We start from the raw sequence: 19,358 nt of genomic DNA on the forward strand, positions 1-19,358 counted from the left end.
AAGCTGTCTATCTTCTGAGTCAGGGCATCTACCTTAGCGTTGACATGGTCAAGACTGCTTAATTCGTACATTCCGCCCTTCGGTTGAGGTTTCTCTACAGAGGTTCTTTCTTTTCCCCATTGTTAATGATTATGGGCCATACTTTCAATGAGTTGATAGGCCTCGTTGTATGGTTTATCCATGAATGCGCCACCTGCGGCGGTGTCTATTGTCAATCTTGTATTGTACAAGAGACCGTTGTAAAAGGTGTGAATTATCAGCCATTCTTCTTGGCCGTGATGTGGGCATAGCCTCATCATGTCTTTGTATCTCTCCCAAGCTTCAAAAAGTGATTCGTTATCCTTTTGTTTAAACCCGTTTATTTGGGCTCTTAGCATAGCCGTCTTACTAGGTGGGAAATATCGGGCTAAGAAGACTTTCTTCAACTCGTTCCCTGTAGTGACAGAGTTGGATGGTAGAGACTGGAGCCAAGCTCTAGCTCTGTCTCTTAATGAAAATGGGAAAATACGGAGTCTTATAGCTTTTAGGCTGACATCATTCGCTTTCATCGTGTCTGCGTATTGCAAAAATACTGACAAGTGTAGGTTCGGGTCCTCCGTGGGACTACCTGAAAATTGGTTTTGATGTACGGTTGACAATAATGAGGGTTTTAGCTCAAAAATATTGGCTTCGATCACAGGGGCAACGATGTTGTTATGTGGTTCATCCTGCGAAGGGATTGCATAATACTTAAAGGGACGGTTTTGCACTTGTTCGACCATCTCTGGTTGAACAACTGATTCAGAAGTAGGAATGTTAAGGTCGGGGAAGATTTAGCTTGATACGTTGTTCTCGTATCAAGTCTCGTATCCGGCGTTCTAATCTAAGATAACGCTCAAGTTCATCGAATTGTAGCTTTAATTTCTCGCCTTAAGAGCCAGTACTTGGCATACACTCGACAATTGTAGAAAGGGAAAAAGAATTGTTGCCTTAGTCTATACTGGGTAATGCTAGAGTTACGATATCGACTAAATTAGTCCCCAGCAACGGCGCCAAAAACTTGATGGTGACTTAGTAAGTCTATGTGAATCGTGACTGCAAGTGCACAGTCCTATCGTGTAGTTTTAAAGATTATTGAACCCACAAGGACTAATAATCGAAGTATCATGGTCTAATGTTGCTATGTAAATCTAAGGTTGATGATTGTTCTTAAGATTGGAGGGATGAAGAGCAATAACTATAATAGAAATAGAATAAAGATATGAGATATAAGGGATATCGGTATGTAATACATCAAACTTCGGGGATTCGATAGATAGTTGGTGTAATATTATTGGTTAAAATATTCTTCAGTAGAAATTATTTATAGAAAAGACTAAAGTCTCACACTCTCGTTTTTATTGACTCTGACCATACTTCTAAACCAGAATACTTGGCTCTCGCGGTCTCATTTTGAATTTAAAAGTAATTTTTGAATAGAAATAAAGTCTAATTAATCCTAAAGTGCTCTCGCTATGTTTAGGATTAATGCCTTGTTTCAGCTATCTGGTTAAAATCTCAAACTCTCGTTCTTGTTGACCGTAACCTTGGTTTGTTTTGTACTCTCGTACGAAAAACAGTTTGATTAAAATAAGAAACTAAAACGGGAAAAATAAGTTTTATAAAAACTAGCACCAATTATTTCTTGAATCCCGTCGTTTCTACGGTCTTTACATACCGATACCCAAGGGTTTAGCCGGACATAGATCTGGTAACATACATGGCAATTGGGGAATTAAACATACAGTAAGGCATAAATAAATAAAACGGTAATTAAAATAAAACCTGGATTGCAATTTAAGAACTGGAACTGGATCTTGAATCTTCGATTAAATAATTCTGGCAGGCTTTGGCAATGAATAACCCTTACAATTGAATCCCAAATACGAAGAAAATAATAATACCGTAATAGTCCCCTATGTGGAGAAACTATCACTTTTACAATGGTAAGAAAAATGCCTAAAAATACTAAAAGAAAAATAGTGTTGAACAATATTAAGCGTAGACTTGAAAACTGGAAGAAGAGGGAGTCAATGCGAGTCTGAGAGAGCTTCTTTTATATCATTTCCATATTCCTCATTTGTAGCAAAAGTAGTGGAATTCGTGGCTAAAAAAGTGGAGGAAAAATAGGAAGACTAGGTTGTGGCGGTTTCCACAGCCCTAGCTTCATGATGAGTGGCGAGCGCCACTCTTGTAGCAACTGCCCACCACTTCTCAAGGGTTGGTGGAGGGCGCCACCTCCCTCTTGGGCCTATGTGGCGGGCGCCACACTCTTTGGATAATGGGCGCCACAAGCCCATTTGCTTAGGTGGCCCATTATCCCTTTGGAACCCTCATTTTCTTCTCTTTTCTTGCCTTTTTCTTTCCTTTTTGCTATTTTCCATTTTTCTCGCGCTAAACCTTTTAATCGGTAAATACCTGCAATAAACATAAAATACTGTAATAATAAGTGTTAATCGAGTAAAAAGCAATGCATATGGAGCCAAAAATACGATACGTTTTCGCGTTATCAAGTACCATGGATGTTAGGGGTGCTAATACATTCCCCTTGCATAACCAACTTCCTTACCTAATATATATATCTTTCCCCCGGGTTTTATCGATGTTTTACCTTTCCTTCGGGAATAAATAAAGTTCGACGGAGACTCTGTTGTATGTTCGAGCGTGCGATGGGTTCTGGTATATTTCCGCTAGCTTCAGTGGTATATCAATTGATCCGTTGAAGGTTGACGTTGTGTTGTAGTGGGAGGCTTTGAAGTCTGTTACTAAGATCATAAGTTTTCTTGGCTTGGATGGTTACTATAGAAGGTTTATTGAAGGATTTTCGAAGTTAGCTTTGCCTTTGACTCAGTTGACTCGAAAAGGGCAAGTGTATGTGTGGGATGTTCAGTGTGAAGAGAGTTTTCAAGATCTCAAGAGGAAACTGACGTCGGCGCCAATTTTGATTTTGCTATGTCCGAGTGAATATTTTGTTATGTATTGTGATACTTCAAAGATGGGTTTAGGTGATGTGTTTATGCAGAACCATCAGGGGGTAACTTATGCTTTGAGACAACTGAAGGTTCATGAGAGGAATTATCTTACCCATGATTTTGAGTTGGAAGTTATGGTATTTGTGCTTAAGGTTTTGAGGAACTATTTGCATGACTCTATATTTGAAGTGTTTAGTGATCATAAGTGCTTGAAGTATTTGTTTGATCAGAAGGAATTGAATATGAGGAAAATGAGATGGCTTAAATTTCTAAAGGATTATGATTTTGATCATAAGGAACTGATATGAGGCAAAGGTGGTAGCAGACGCGCTAAGTAGGAAATTCTTGCATGTGTCAACATTGATGGTTCGAGCATTTGATTTGATCGAGCAATTTCGAAAGATTAGTTTGGTATGTGAAATGACTCCTAACGGTGTGAATTTGGGTATGCTAAAGGTGATTAGTGGTATTCTAGAGGAGATCATAAAAGGTAAGAAACTTGACTTGGCATTGATTGACCGGTTGGTGTTGATCAATCAAGGTAAAAAGGTAGATTTCAGAATTGATGAGAATGGTGTCATGAGATTCTGCGAACGAGTTTGTGTGCCATATGTGCCAAAGCTTAAGAAGAGTATCCTTGAGGAAGGCCATATGAGTGGTTCGAGTATTCATCCCGATACTACTAAAATGTATCAAGATTCAAAGATGTTTTGATGGCCAGTTATAAAGAAGGATGTCGTTGAGTTTGTTTATTCTTGTTTGACTTGTCAAAAGTCAACGATTGAGCACCAGAAGCCATTAGGATTGATGCAACTGTTGAGTATTCCATAATGGAAATTGGACAACATTTCTGATGAGCTTGCCTAATACTTATAAAGGAAGTGATATGATTTGGGTTATGGTGAATAGGCTGACTAAATCATCTCTTTTCATTCCGATAAAGATCAGTTACATGTTGAGGAAACTAGTCGAGGTTTATATCGAGAAAGTTATTAGTTTGCACGGTATTCGTTGAGTATTGTTTCAGATAGAGATCTGAGGTTCACTTTGAGGTTCTGGGAGAGTTTTCAGGAAGCCTTAGGAACTAAGTTGTGGTTAAGTTTTTCTTACCATCCATAGATGGACGGTTAGACAAAGAGGATCATCCAGTTGTTGGAAGATTTGCTGAGAGCTTGTGTGTTTGAGCAAAGAGTTAATTGGGATACTTACATGTCGTTGATTGAGTTTACCTACAACAGTAGTTTCTATTCTAGTATTAGAATGACATCGTTTATGGCTTTATATGGTAAGAGGTAAAGGACACCTTTGTGTTGGTATGAGTCTGTCAAAAGTGTTGTGTTTGGACCAAAGATTGTTCAGCAGATGACGGGAACGATCAAGATGATTCAAGAGAAGATGAAAGCTTTGTATAGTCGGCAAAAGAGTTATCATGATAAGCGGAGGAAAAAAATTGAATTCCAAGAGGAAGATCACATGTTCTTGAGAGTCACTTTAGTGACTGGTGTTGGTCGTGCTTTGAAATTTCAAAAGCTCACACAACATTTCATTGGTCCTTATCAGATTTTGAAGAGAATAAGAGAAGTGACCTACATAGTTGCTTTACCACCACCTCTTTTGAATCTTCATAGTGTGTTATAACTCTCAACTTAGGAAGTATGTTCCAAGTCTGTCTCGTGTGATTCAAATGGATGATGTACAAGTGAGAGATAACTTGACTGTGGAGGCATCACCATTGCGAATTGATGATGTAGAGGTGAAACAGTTGAGAGGTAAAGAGATCGTCTTGGTGAAGGTTGTATGGGGAGGGCCTGGTGGAGAAAGCATGAGGTGGGAGCTGAAGAGATGAATGAAGGAGTCTTCTCCAGAGCTGTTTCATCAGGTAATTTTTTAGGGGAGAAAATTTTGTAAGAGGGGGAGAGTTGTAATGTAACACCCCAAATTCAATTAATTTATTTAATTGAATTTTTATTTCTTTTATTTAAATATTTGGGAGATTTGTTATACTTTTAATTATTTATTTTGGTGATAACATGTGTTATGTGATTTTTAGGGGTTTATTATAATTTAGTGGAGTTTTATTTGAATAAAATAATAAAATAGGAGAAATAACGATATTATGGCAGAAAGTAAAATTACTAGAAAAATAAGGCAAAGTGGTGGAAGTAGAGGTGAGTTGAGGGGTAATAGTGTAAAAATGAGTTGAGTATATTTTTTTATGTTAAAAAAATTAGGGAAAGTGAGGAGAGTCAAACTTATCAGTATGTAGAAGTTGTGAAAATTGGGGAGAAAAAGGCAAGAGCGAGAAGAGGCAAAACAAGGCTTTGAGGGAGAAGAAGAAGTCATAGTCAAGCTTGCTCTTGCTAGAAATTAAGATAGGGGGAATTAATTATAGGTGTTAATTGCATGAAGGGTTGAGAGGGATTCTCACCCTCTATAGGTTTTTCATCTTTTTACCATTGTTGATGTTTATGTGTTCTTAAAGAATAATTGGTGATAAATCTGTTATGATTGATGGTGTTAACATAAAATTCGTGCTCTAAATCACTCTGAAAATTATACATGATGTGTCAATATGAATATGAATGTTGTAGTTGTTATTGATGTGTTTTGTTTTATGAACATAACCTTATATTCATGATAAAATCGATGGATTAGGTGTTAAGCCAGTAAGTATATGATATATTATACATTTCGTAGATATATATGATAATTTTATGTGCGAGTAGGGATGACTAATATTGGTTTAGATGCAAGAAAATCCGAGTTTTTGATTTTGGTGTGATCCGTATTCGACTACGGGGTGTTTGTATTCGAATACAGATATTAAAAATTGGGTTCTGGACCTGTGTTCGAAATTGTATTCGAATACGCTTAGTCTCTATTCGGATACAATTGTTTAAATGTGAAATTTGTGGTTCTGGATGACCTGTATTCGAATACAACTAGTCAGTTTTCAAATATAATTTCGAAATTTTTTAATGCAGAATTGAAGTTAGCATAACTTGAGTTTCGTGACTCCATTTGAGGCGTGATTTGAAGCATTGGAAAGCTAACACGTTGGACTACCTCATAGTATCATTATAATAGGTTAAATGTACGTGAATATCAAAATGTAATTCTTTTCTTATGGTGTTTATGGATGATCATTGTTGAATTATATAATTGATTCTTATGTTGAATTGTGAATTGGTGATTATGATTGCATGATGTGAAGGTGATTATAATTGTTTGTGTTAAAATGTGTAGTTAATAAGTGGGGACTATTATGAATGATATATTGCACGTTGTTATGGTTAGAAGTGGAACCATACTTGTAGTTGTTGCATTAATTGTATGGCATGTATCATATTGTGTTGGTGTGTCGAAAGAGGCGAGTCATGGGTTCAAAAGTGGGGACCTGTGGCCGTATGAGGTTCAGAAGTGGGGACCCATAGTTCATAAGTTGGGACCCGATTAGAATGAGGAACCACTGTTGAATGGACGACATAAGTGTGGTACCTCGAAAAATGAGAACACAACTTTGCGGAGCGCAATCGCACGCTCACGGGATGGACTGAACAGAGTCGCCATCGAACTTTATTTATTCCCAAAGAGGGAAAGGGAAAATATTGATAAAACCCCTAAAAGAAAGGATAATATATGGTCATCGCAACCAATTTCAGGGTTCGGGAGTCGGTTACGCAAGGGGAAGGTATTAGCACCTCTCACGTCTGTTGTACTCAACGGGAACCGTTTAGTTAGTTTTGAATAGAATGTTAGCTTATGTTAGTTTCTAATCTTCTACTTATTTGAGATAGGAAAAGAGAGAGAATAAAAATGTTTTTAAATTTTTTTTAATGAGAAGGGGACCTAAAAAGGTTTTTATTATTAGGGGGCAGAGAGGAACTAAACCTAATTTTTTTTATTAACGAGCCTGACAAGATTTCGCAATCCTGCTCCTACGTATTTCCGGGTTCAATAGAGAATTCAATGCTTACGTAGTTCTGGGTAGAAAATGTTTGTTTGTTGATTGATTTTAGCGAAAGCTATCTTGTATTAATCGACGAGAAACATTGTTTTACCCAAAACAGGTGAGGAGCGGACGTATACATCACATCGAATGGATTTACAAATCAACATTCGGAAAAAAGTCACTTATCTTAACTCAACAATTATGGATGAAGCATTGCTTTGCATCATCTTAAGACAAAATGTCTTTCATTTATGAAAAGGATTTGAAGATTAATCGCACGACAGCGAGAAAATAGTTTGATTAGTTGAATATATTTTAAATTAATGATGAATGCTCAATGAGAACGAGACCTATGCCTCGGGATCAATCAATTGGGGTTCCACCAGAATGCTGGATTCCAACGGTCCTTTTTCATTCAAATTATTTAAAAAAATTGTTTGATCAACAACGAACACTTGATAAGAATCAATTTTTCAAAGAGTTGCACCAGAATGCTTGATCCCAACGACTCTTATTTGTCCAAATTAATTTAAGTGTTTTAAGTAAGAAAGAAAAGAATGAACGGTTAACCCAAAACGCGTGGTTCGGGACCGATCATTTGAGGGTTCCCACTGGAATGCTAGATTCTAGTGGTCCTCTTCTTTCATGTTATTTTAGAAAAGATTTGCAACATACTTTTGATTGAGAAAAGTCACTCGATGTTGATCGAGGTTTGATTCGTTAATGAAAAAGATTTAAAATGGTTGAGGAATAGTTTTTTTTTATATTTAACTTGTCACACATTAACTAATTTGGTTAACCAATTAAAATAAATAATAAAAAAATCAAAGCAAAAATAAATAAACTAAAATGGGGGTTGTATAGTGAAGAAAAGCGATCAAAATTCAAAGGCCAAGGCCCACCTTAATGGTCTAGATCTTATCATAAATAATAATGGCCAAAAAAGAATCAAATTTGGAGAATGAAAAATTTCTTTTCATGATAAAACTACAAACCAAACCATCGGTTTATAATAAAAAGATATTTAATATATTTTTTATAAAAATAATGAAGTAATAATGAATCATAGAAACAAAAACATGAATAAGATTTGGTAATGACATCACAAACCAACAATCAATTTCCATTAAAGTAGATATTTGACCCTTAAACACTAACAGAAATAAATAAAGTTATCATAATAAATACATATTAAAACAATTAAATTTGATCATTTAAAAACATTATTCAATTTTTTTTTCATTCAAAAGCAATGCTACCGACAAAAGGAACTTCTCTCAAAACTTATTTCTTAATTAAAGTTTGCTTCACAAATCCATCAATTTTTGAAACAAAACTAAACACGGCGAGGCGTTTAGATCCGGTAGAGAAAAACGACGACTCCGCTAGGTGTTGATGGAATAGTGGCGGCTAGAGATTTGAGTGGTGATGGCGTCTGTATTGTTGGCCGGATTTCGTGATTTTGTAAAGTGAATGAACAATGCGTGTTGTAGTGCGTTTGTGTCAAGAAGGAGGGAGGAATATATGTTACTGTATGAGAGAAATAGTTATGTGAAGCTTGTACACAATAGTGTGAGTTTGTCAAAAATGGAAGAAGAAGTATATACTGTTTAGAAGAAAAGAAGATAACAACTTATTATTTTTAAAAACTTTCTTTTTTATGGTTTTTCATTATATGAGATAGAGGTATGGTAATGGTAGGATGAAAAAAAGGTGGTTGTTATGATATGTAAAGCTGTCAAATAAGCCCTATATTTAAAAGCCCAAATTATTAAGCCCTATTAAAGCCCCAATATATTAAGCCCCTTATCATTGAGATTTATTTTAGGCCCTAAAATTTTAGGCCCTTTATATAATGCATTTTTTAGGCCCCATTGAGGGGCCTTATTTTATTCCCAAAATTTGGACGTTGAGTTTATCACTCCATTCATGTTCTGTGCAAAGCTTCCGCCACCGTCAACCAATTACACCGTCGTCGACTTTTCTCTATCACAGAAATAAAGGTACTCTTCTATCTCCATTTCTCTTTAATCTCTAGTTTTCTTAATATCAAATTTTATTTTTTATATCATTTGAATCAACATGTTTATAATACTGCTTAATATGTACACTCACATTGAGGGGGTCCCTGTTAATGACAATGTTGTTGCTGCTACTATTCCCGTCAACAACTATGTTGTGGGTGATGAGTTGAGGGGTATCAGAATCAACGGACAACCTGTTGCTCCGGAGACTGTTAATGTCAGAGCAACCCGTGCTCCTGTTCGCCATCCTGCTCCGTTAGTTGACAAACAGGAGGACATGTTTACTCTCCTCAGTGAGGATGATGAAGTTGTAAGAATTGAAGAGAGGGATAGGAAGGTTGATGCCCTAGCTGAGAAGATCAGAGCCATGGAATGTCAGAACTCTTTGGGATTCGATGTTACCGATATGGGTTTGGTTGATGGGTTGAGGATCCCTTACAAATTCAAGCCGCCGTCCTTTGAAAAATACAATGGCACTTCTTGTCCTCGCACCCATGTGCAGGCTTACTACAGAAAGATTTCCGCATATACAAATGATGAGAAGATGTGGATATAATTTTTCCAAGACAGCTTGTCTGGAGCTTCCTTGGACTGGTACATGGACCTGAAGAGGGAGTCTGTTAGAAGCTGGAAGGATTTGGGTGAAGCCTTCTTGAGGCAGTATAAGCACAACATGGATATGGCTCCGAGCAGAACCCAACTGCAGAGTTTGTTCCAAAAATCTGGTGAAAGCTTCAAAGAGTACGCCCAGAGGTGGCGTGAACTAGCCGCAAGAGTGCAACCTCCGATGTTGGAGAGAGAGCTGACCGATATGTTCATTGAAACCCTGCAGGGTGTGTTCATGGACCGTATGGGAAGTTGCCCGTTTGGTAGCTTTTCAGATGTGGTAATCTGTAGAGAAAGAACGGAGAGTCTTATCAAAGCAGGAAAGATACAAGATCCTGGCTCTTCAAGTTCTCCGAGTTCTAAAAAGCCATCCTCTGGGGCACCCAGAAGGGGAGAGGGTGAAACAAATGTTGTGCACCGTCGGAGGAATGTGAACAGAGGACAGTATCGGCAGGCTGCTGCTGTGACTATTCCAGCAACTCAACCTCAACAACAACAAAGAAGACCAACTCAGCAATATCAACATCAACAACATCGTCCTCAATAGCAGGCTTACCAGCCTCATAATGATAATCAAGCTAGTATGAGTAATGAGAGGAAGAAGATCATTTTTGATCCAATTCCTATGTCATACGCAGAACTGTATCCCTCTTTGATAGAGCGGAACTTGATTACTCCCAGAGACCCACTGACTATACACGTCAACCCTCGGTGGTGGTATAAGCCTGATCAACATTGTATGTATCATTCGGGTGCTCTTGGTCATGATGTGGATAGTTGCTTTCAGTTGAAGATTAAGGTTCAAGACCTTATGAGGTCAGGTATCCTGAGCTTTGAGGACTTAGGTCCCAATGGTAATCGAGCTTGACGACAACAAGTCCCGAGCTGGCGTTGGCTTTTCTTCTGAGGTCTTCGACGAAAAGGGTTGTTCAAGAGTGGAGGTTTTATCCACGTCAATCAGAATGGGGAAGTTGATGATGCAGAGGATACTGACATTTGTCATCCCTGGCGGGATCTGCCATAATTGGGTCGCTGTGGGTGTTCCTACAGTCGTTCATAAGTCAGAGTAATAATCACTTTGTTTAAAAACCCTTCTCCCATGCCAAAAAGAGAAGTGATGACATTGTTGGCAACATTTGTGCAATGATATTTTCATTCAAATAAATTCGTGTTAAAACATTTGTTTTTCCATTTGTTTTTCCTTTTCGCTTTTTGCATGAAATTTGTGATCACAAAAAACCCTAAAAATAAGTATAAAAGCAATCTTTTCATCTGCATAATGATTGCCTTGTTTGATTTCCAAAAAGCTTTTATATTCAAAATCGTTATGCAGGTTGATTCTAAAACCCATTGAATATAATGATCCAACGCCATCTCCCAATTTTGAATTCCATGTATTCGAAGCAGAGGAAGATGATGGTGAAAGGATTCCTGACGAGACTTCCCGACTTCTTGAGCAAGAAAAGAAGATCACTCAGCTGCATCTCGAGAATCAGCAAAACAGTCAAACTGGGGCATTACAAATGTAATAAAAAAAAAGAGGAGGGTGCAAAATCAAAATCAAAATCAAAATCAAAATCAAAAGAAAGAAAGAAAGAAATAAAGAAAGAAAATAAAAATAGCACCCTTAAATCCCAAGATGACTGATGCTGAATGGATTCAGAGTCGCTACGACCAAGTGAATCTGATCGAAAAGAAGAGATAACTGCCATGTGTCATGGTCAGTTGTATCAGCAGAGAATGAAGAAAGCATTCTATAAGAAGGTCAAGCCTCATGTGTTCCGAGAAGGTGACCTCGTGCTCAAGAAAGTCTTGTCTTTCGCGCCCGATTCCAGTGGCAAGTGGACTCCAAACTATGAAGGTCCATATGTTGTCAAGAAAGCCTTTTCAGGCAGTGCTTTGATGCTTACAACAATGGACGGGGAGGATTTCACTCGTCCTGTGAATTCAGATGCAGTCAAGAAATACTTCGCCTAAAAAACAAAACAGCTCGCTAAGTTGAACACCCGAAAGGGCGACTTAGGCAAAAAGGAGCGTCTCGGTGGATTGAAAACTCGAAAGGGCGATCTAGGCAAAAGTTAGAGACATTGAAAAAAAAAAGAATTTGCATCCCTCTAGATTGAGTACCTCACACTGGGGCAATCTAGGCAAAAATTAGGGATTTGGCAAGTAACTGCATCCTGACAAGACTGTGTTCTACATCTGTCATCCGCCAGAAAATTCTTGATTCGTCGTCGACTGAAGCTTCGAATACATCGAAATTCGGAATTGGTGGAGAAAAGGTCATTATGTTCAATGTAGCCCTCTCCAATATATATCACCGATTTCAAACTTGTACAGATCTATGGAGTCTCGCCATTTGCAGACTACCATTCCATCAAATCAATTTGAGCTTTTATCCAATTATTTGCACTCTTATTTGTTTCAACTCAACAAATGTTTTGCATGTTTTAATTGATAAACTATCATTGTTTTCAAAATAAACAAATCTTTCACAAAATTGTTCTTAAACAAAGTGAACATTCACGATGATGGAAGGATACTTAGGAGATCCGCAGTGCTCTCCCAAGGGTGGTATGATTCCCAATAGGGTAAGACATTTGTTCATATCTCGAGCGTAACTGTATCTTCCCTGTAGAACCTTTTCATGGTTTCTCCTCAGCGAGGTTGCTCAGTGCAGTGTTGTTTGAAGTTGTTCATCTTCATTTCCCCGGCAGTGCAGCATTCTTCCTTCGAGCCCTATTAGCCCTATTGTGGGTCATCCCTAGTAGGTTTCTGTTTGAACACTCTTGTGGCCAGTTCCCAAGCAGAGTGTTTGTTGAAGACTTCAGCTTTCTTCTCTCCAGCAGAGCAGTCTTCTCCTCTCCCCAGCATGGGTACTTTTCTTTGAAGATTCGGTATTTGGTGGATTGACATCCCAGTACTCCATCATTTCCTCGGATAGATCCCCCAGCGGAATTTGTTGGCATGAAGAGCTTTATCAATGCCTATCTATCCCCACCAGAGGTCTGGTCGCCTCTTGGTATCTTTGACTCCCAACATGAGTTGCTGTTGTGGCAGTGTCTGCCTGTGCTATGAACTCTTTTCTCCGGTTGTGACTGACGATCCCTCCGGAAGCCTCTTGTGGCCTTCCTCCCCTACAAGATGGTGTTGTCCCCTGATATCCCAATCTCCGACAGATCTTTTTTGGCTCTCGGGTGATCTTGTGGCTTTCCCTCTAGAAGGGTAGTAGCGGGTGGTTGATTCCTGGACCTATGTGTGTTAGACATGACTGTTTGTCAGCATTCATCATGCATAATGCATACACGCATAATCATAGCATTCAAATATTCATGTTGCATCTTTTGCCGTATATCTGCGGATTGTTGTCTCCTGCTAATTGGTGATACATATCTCCCTAGTAGATCTCCCCAAGCAGATGTTGGTGTGTCTGATCTCTCCATGTAGAGTCAGCCCCTTAGGCAGAAAGTGACTACCATTTCCTTCTGCGCTCCCCACTGAGTTATATCCACGTGGATGACGGTTGTTTCCGTTCCCTCCCTACACACATAACGGGATGGGTTTTCCCTATTGAGTTCTTTCCTCATTAGGATGAGTCTTGATTCAGTTTGCCTTTTTGGATCGATCCTAAATTGGCTTCCTATTGGCTGCATCTTGTGCTTCCCTGTGGTATAAATGAATAGTTGCTCACTAACCGGCACTCATTCATCTTATCCTCAGCGGATTTGTTGGCTTCTACCTACTAACCGGTAGTTGTAAATCCTATTGTCTCCCATTCTGTTCCTCAGCAGATTGTTGTGGTCTTCTACCTACTAACCGGTAGATGTGAGCCCTCTTTTCTCCCCTCTGTGAGGTCACCCTTGTGCTCATCCTAGTCGATGACGGTTACTTTTCCGTGGTTTTCTACCTACAAACCGGTAGATGTAATCCCCTCTTTGCGGTTATCATTATCTAGTTTTCGGTATTGATAGTCCTTTTCCCTTTTGGATATTTGCTTTGATTAAGCAATCTTACCCCCAGTGGGTCTTCCCCTTCCTTTTGGATAATTGCTCCGAGTAAGCCTTTTTATCCTCAGTGGGTCCTATTTCAGTTACCGTTTGTCGGTATTGTTTGTGGTTTCCCCTTTTGATTGGTCATCTTTGCATACTTAGTCTGGTACCCCTATACCTTTCTTTTCGGTTGATCTATCCTTTGACAACCTACAACCCGGTTATGGATAATCTTCCATGCGAGTGTATTATCTATATTTTGACAGCTATAGATAATATATCTCATGCGCTCTTCGGTCGGTCTTGTCTTTCCCAGTTGAGTAAGATTCGTATTCCTTGTGGAATCGAATGTCCATCCTTTAACAAGTTTGCTTTCGCTCTTTTCAGGATGATGAGTGTTTTGGAACACACACCAATTCACGATTTCGGTCGATTTATCCTTTGACAACCTACAACCCGGTTATGGATAATCTTCCTTGCGAGTATATTATCTACGTTTTGACGGCTATAGATAATATATCTCATGCACTCTTTGGTTGAACCCTTTGTTTGTTTCCCCAATGTAACACCTCAAAATTTGCCCTCCTCTCTTGGGACTAGCTTAGCATATTGCATTTCATCTTGTAGGACATTAGTCATTGCATCTTTGCATATCATGTGGAAACAATGAGCAAGTCATCCTCCTAGGTCTTTCTCAGAAGATAAAGAGGTTAATAGATTCAAGCCTGAGGGTCTCATAAATTGATCTCTAGCCATATGAGGGTTTGTGCTTCAATTAGGGTTTCTTGGTTCTTCAAGGAGATTTATCATTATCTTGGTTGAAGTGGTACATCACCATCATCATAGTCTTATCATCACCAAGAGGTTCATTGTGCCTGATCAGATTCCTTGGGATTAGGGTTTTGACCTCTGGTCAACCCTAGTTATCTGCATTGTGCCAATCAGGGCTTTCCAAGGAGATGAGGTCTTCAATGAGATGGAGACCATTATATGGTTTTATTGAGCTTGTATAAGCTAGGGTTTCATTTTGGAGCCATTTCATCAGGAGATTGAGGCTCAAATTCATCTGTGCATGGCCAAAGTCATCTATCAACTGAAAAAAGTCAACTGTTGGATTTGGAGGTGGGAAGTGGTTAGAAATACTTCATTCATGTTCAAACAAGTCTCATTTGACATTTCAAACATCAAAATTGAAGAAAATAAAGTCAGGACAAAACTTTCCAAAAATAGAAAGTGACTTGTAATTTGAAATTGCCAAAAATGGAAAGGTTTTCTCGTCAAGATTACATCATCAAGAAAAGCTTCAAATGAAATTTTGTTGAACATGAAAGTTGTAGATCTTGTTCTCTCATTTCCAAAAAGTCCAAGATCATCAATTTATCATGTGTGGTTAAGGAGATATGGTCAAAGCATGGCAAAGAATGGTTTGAACTTCAAAGGAGCATAACTTCTCAACCAAAAGTCCAATTCAAGTGGTTCTTTTTGCTAAATTCTCCTTTTAACCTCTAGTTTCCCAAACATACATTGCATTACACCAATTTTCATCACAAAAATATTTGCATTTCATTTGATTTTTGGAGGGAAAACATGTAGTTTAAAATTGGTCAATTATTTGAACATGCTACCATTGCATTTGGCTCCAAAACATCATTTGAAGTGAATTTGAAGGGAAATTCGTGCACTATTCACCATGCATTTTCATGCATAGGGTGAAAACTCATTTTGCACTTACACTCCCTAACTCATTCATTTCATTAGCAAATGGTTTAAGGCTTAATTAAACATGATTAGTGGAGCATATATAAGCATAACCATAACTATTTTTCAGATTAACAACTCATAATTTCAGATCTAGATCTAGAATTCTCAAAATCTCAAAACTCTCTCTCACTTTTTTCTCCAAATTTCTTCAATCACAATCACTTTTCCTTGATTGATTCATCATCCTAAGCTATTATTAAGCATCTTTGGACGTGGAAACAAAGGAAATTGTTGCATTCAAGTTCATGTTCGAGAGGTGAAGCTTCCATGGCAAGTGAAGATTGAGCAAAATTCAAGAGCATTTGAGCCTCATATTCATCATCATTCATCTTAAGGAGTATATTGGAGAAGATCTTAAGCATCAAGAACCTTGGAAACGCGTGAATCAAGGGACTGCTCATCAAGAGGTAGGTTTTTCGACCTCTTTAATTCTTCAATTCATTAGGCCTATCATGTAGATCTTTTAATGATGATGAAACTGAGCTTTGAATGGAGCAAATTGGAGTTGTAACGAGTGAGATATGGTCATTTGAAGTTTTGATGATAAACTTTTTTTCCTTCGATCCATGCATGTTTGTGTGTTTTTTCATGAATAAATCTTGAATTCTTGTTGTATGTTGCATGTTGAGTTGAATGATATACTTATTTTTCATTTCTGGAATGTTTGAGAATTTCTGGAAAAATTGGATGAAGAACATTCATCGTGTTCTTCATGATGCATGCACATTTCCAGTTTTCCTGGGGATTTACCTGCGGAACGCATAGGTTCCTGCGTTTTTTCCTGCGAAACGCATGAGGTTTCCTGCAGAATGCATATGCTAGTTACGAATTTACCTGCGGAATGCATGTGCTACTTGCGAAGTTTCCTGCGGATTCACTAAAAGCCATGCAGCGCTCCACGTTAGGGCTTGTGACCAAAACTACGTCGTTTTGGTTGGGCGCCAAAACCAAGTTTGAAAAGGCGCCCAGTTCGATTCTCCGCATTTCCATTTATTCAAATATGCTTCACATATTTCACATTTCCCTCCTATGTCATATCCATGCTTCACATGATTTTTTTTATTTTTTTCTTCATCTTCCAAAATTCATATCTAATTGATAAATGCTCCAAAAAATATGTGGTTTTTTTCATTATGTCACATTTTTTGTATAGTATTTTATGATCATTTTTTCCAAAATTGTGTCTGGCTGGATATTGTTTTGCCTTAGGGTTTGTGTATACATGTCATGTTTTGACATTGCCTTGGTAAATCATTTGTGAAATGCTCAATTCTTATCCAATGCTCATGAAATTTTACATGATGAAACTAGACATCTTGCTGGACATTTTGGTGTTGAGTTTGCATTTTTATCAATTGCCATTGCTGAGTTATGATTTTTCTAAGTTAGGTGTGACAATTTGTGTCACACCTTGTGATGTCCAACTTGATGGATGCATTTACCATGGCAAATGAATTCCAATTGTTCTGATTTTTTGTATGGTGCTTGATTTGCATGTTGTGAATGCTCATGATTTTTTGTGGAATTTTTGGATTCATTTTTGATTTTATTGATATTTTTCATTCTGGATTTCCATTTGTGAGCTTTTAAATAGTCTTAAACTTCCATGATTTGGGAAATGCTGGTTGTTTATCCTATGAATGTGAAATTTTGCACATTAGTTCTAGACATGTTGAAGTTTGTTTTGGCTTTGATTGGAGGTTTTTATCATGTTCCAATTCTGTTTTAGGCTTGTGCTAAGTTGATGTAGCATTTGGTGTTCTATTTGAGCTTGTTTATGCTTGCCTTGCCTTATGGAATTTGATTGCCATGCCTAATCATGTCCAATTGCTCTAATTTATGGTGTGATGATCATGTGGTGTATTCTGTTTAACCATGAATTTTGCCAAAATTAATTGAATCATTTTTTATTTATTGTGCATTTGTTCATTCTGGTGTTACAATGTGGTTACAATGTGCATACCTTGCCATATTTTGTTCATGAAATGAAATTGATAATTGATATTGATGTGAGATCTTTTGGATGATGTTCTTAATTGATTGAAGTTGATTCATGTCAATTTTCATGTTCTGTTTTGAATTATTTCTCCCTCTTTGACCCTAGGCCTTGACCTAGTGGTTTGTCTCATCTTTGAGCTTTGATTTCAGGTTGAACATCCAGGTTATATGGTTCATGATGCAACCTCACTTGAGCATTTGATGCTTGATTTTGACTACTAACATTGTGTGTTTTGTAGGGTTGTTAACTCATTTGAGTTTGACTTGGTGGCTTAGGCCTTTGCTCATTGAGTTTGACTGTTTGACTGTTGATATTTATGATTGTCTGTTTGTCTGTACAGTTTAACTGACTTGTGTGATGTTTCAACAGGTACATAAGTTGCTTAAGTTCATTGTGACCTTGCTTTTGCTTGGTTGCTTAACCATCTAGGTATAATTTCTCTGACTTCATGTAGTCTGGAAGACCTATCCTGTTATGGGGGTAGGCACCTGTCTGAAGCCCTCCTTAAGAGGCAATGCTTGTGTTTGTTTATCTTTGTCCCCGTACATATCAAAGACCTCCTAAGTGAAGAGGCATTGGCAGATAAAAGAGATGTGTAGTCCATCTCCTGCTACTCAGTGTGTCATCCACTTTGCTCACACACCTTATGTTGATGCATTGTGGATATTAACCCAAGATCTTTGTTGTGTCAGTCATGTGGAGTAGAGTCCCACTTTCTAGACTCCCACACTTTCATTTGTCTGAAGCTCTCCCTGGCCAGGGATAAGAGCTGTGAGGTCTTACCCTCACTTCACATTTCACCTGCTTCACCCTAACTCTCAATGTTAGGGTTAAGAGCTAACATCACCCTGATACAGTGGCTTGTTTGTCGAGGTTGACATGACCCCTTGACTAAAGCCTAGCCTTGTGTGAGCCCCTGTTTGTATATAGTGTGTGTGCTTGCTTTGTGCTTTTAACTGATTGTGCTGTGTTTAGGATAGCTTGCTGCCTGTGCAAGTTAGGTGGAAACCTCAACCTAGGACCATTTTGGATTGCATGATAACTATTAGGCTCGAGTCAGTCTCCCTTCTAGTTTGTCATTTCCCAGTCTCTGGTTAGGAGAAAGTTTCTCCCCTGTTAAGGGGAACTACGTTGCCCTGATCCTCATACCAGATGAGGTACGTAGGCAGGAGGTCGTACGAGATCTCTCCGGGCACCCCTTTTTCTTTTTGTGTGTGTTTGCTTGACAGTTATTAGGCTCGAGTTCCAGACTCCCTATTAACTTGTTTGGTTATTGTGTGCTTGGAGTCCGATATAAGTCCAGCAATTTGCATTTGGTTTCCAGTGTGGGTTTGCTGGTTTGGAGTCTGATGTAAGTCCAGCTATTGGCATTCGGTTTCCATGTTTGCCCGTTTTGTGTGGAGTCTGACGTAAGTCCAGCGATTGGCAGTCGGTTTCCGGTGTTTGTGTTTTGTTTTGTTTGGCGTGCGTGAGCCGAACTACGGTAGCTCTGATTCTCATTCCAGATGAGATACGTAGGCATAGGATGCGATATCCTATTGAGCACGTTTCCCCTTGTCCCGAACTACGTTGACTCTGATGTTTGTTTTTGAAAAACTACATAGGACCAGGATGCGATATCCTGCCGAGTTACCTTCCTCCGTCTTCCACCTGTTTTGTTTCAGTGTGTGTGTGTGTGCATTCTTTGAGCAGTTTCTTTTAGCAACCTTATCCTATCTTTTTGAGCGTGGATCCCGTCGAGTACGATGGACGTGAGGGGTGCTAATACCTTCCCCTTGCGTAACCGACTCCCGTACCCTGTAATCTCCGGTCGTAAGACCATTTCCTTTCCAGGTTTACTTCGAGCATTTCCTTTCCCTCTTTGGGATAAATAACGCACGGTGGCGGCTCTGTGTTGTTTTGTTTTAGCCCGCCGGTTGTTTTTCGTAGATGCGACAGATGGCGACTCTGCTGGGGACTATAGAGGTTGACCTATTGCTGGTCCATCTTCCCTAAGCGAGTCTCTCCTAGCGTTCTCTAGGATAGTTTAGGTTGCTT

At 38.6% G+C, this 19,358-nt stretch overlaps 1 non-coding gene across 1 annotated transcript; it reads left to right on the top strand.

Moving 5' to 3' along the window:
• Positions 1-270: 270 nt before the first annotated feature.
• Positions 271-377, top strand: LOC127124082 (small nucleolar RNA R71). Its single transcript, XR_007803720.1, has one exon. It is a non-coding gene; the product is annotated as a small nucleolar RNA R71 (small nucleolar RNA).
• Positions 378-19,358: the final 18,981 nt, after the last annotated feature.

This window comes from Lathyrus oleraceus, chromosome 2 (genome assembly GCF_024323335.1).
Source record: "Lathyrus oleraceus cultivar Zhongwan6 chromosome 2, CAAS_Psat_ZW6_1.0, whole genome shotgun sequence".
NCBI lineage: Eukaryota > Viridiplantae > Streptophyta > Magnoliopsida > Fabales > Fabaceae > Lathyrus > Lathyrus oleraceus.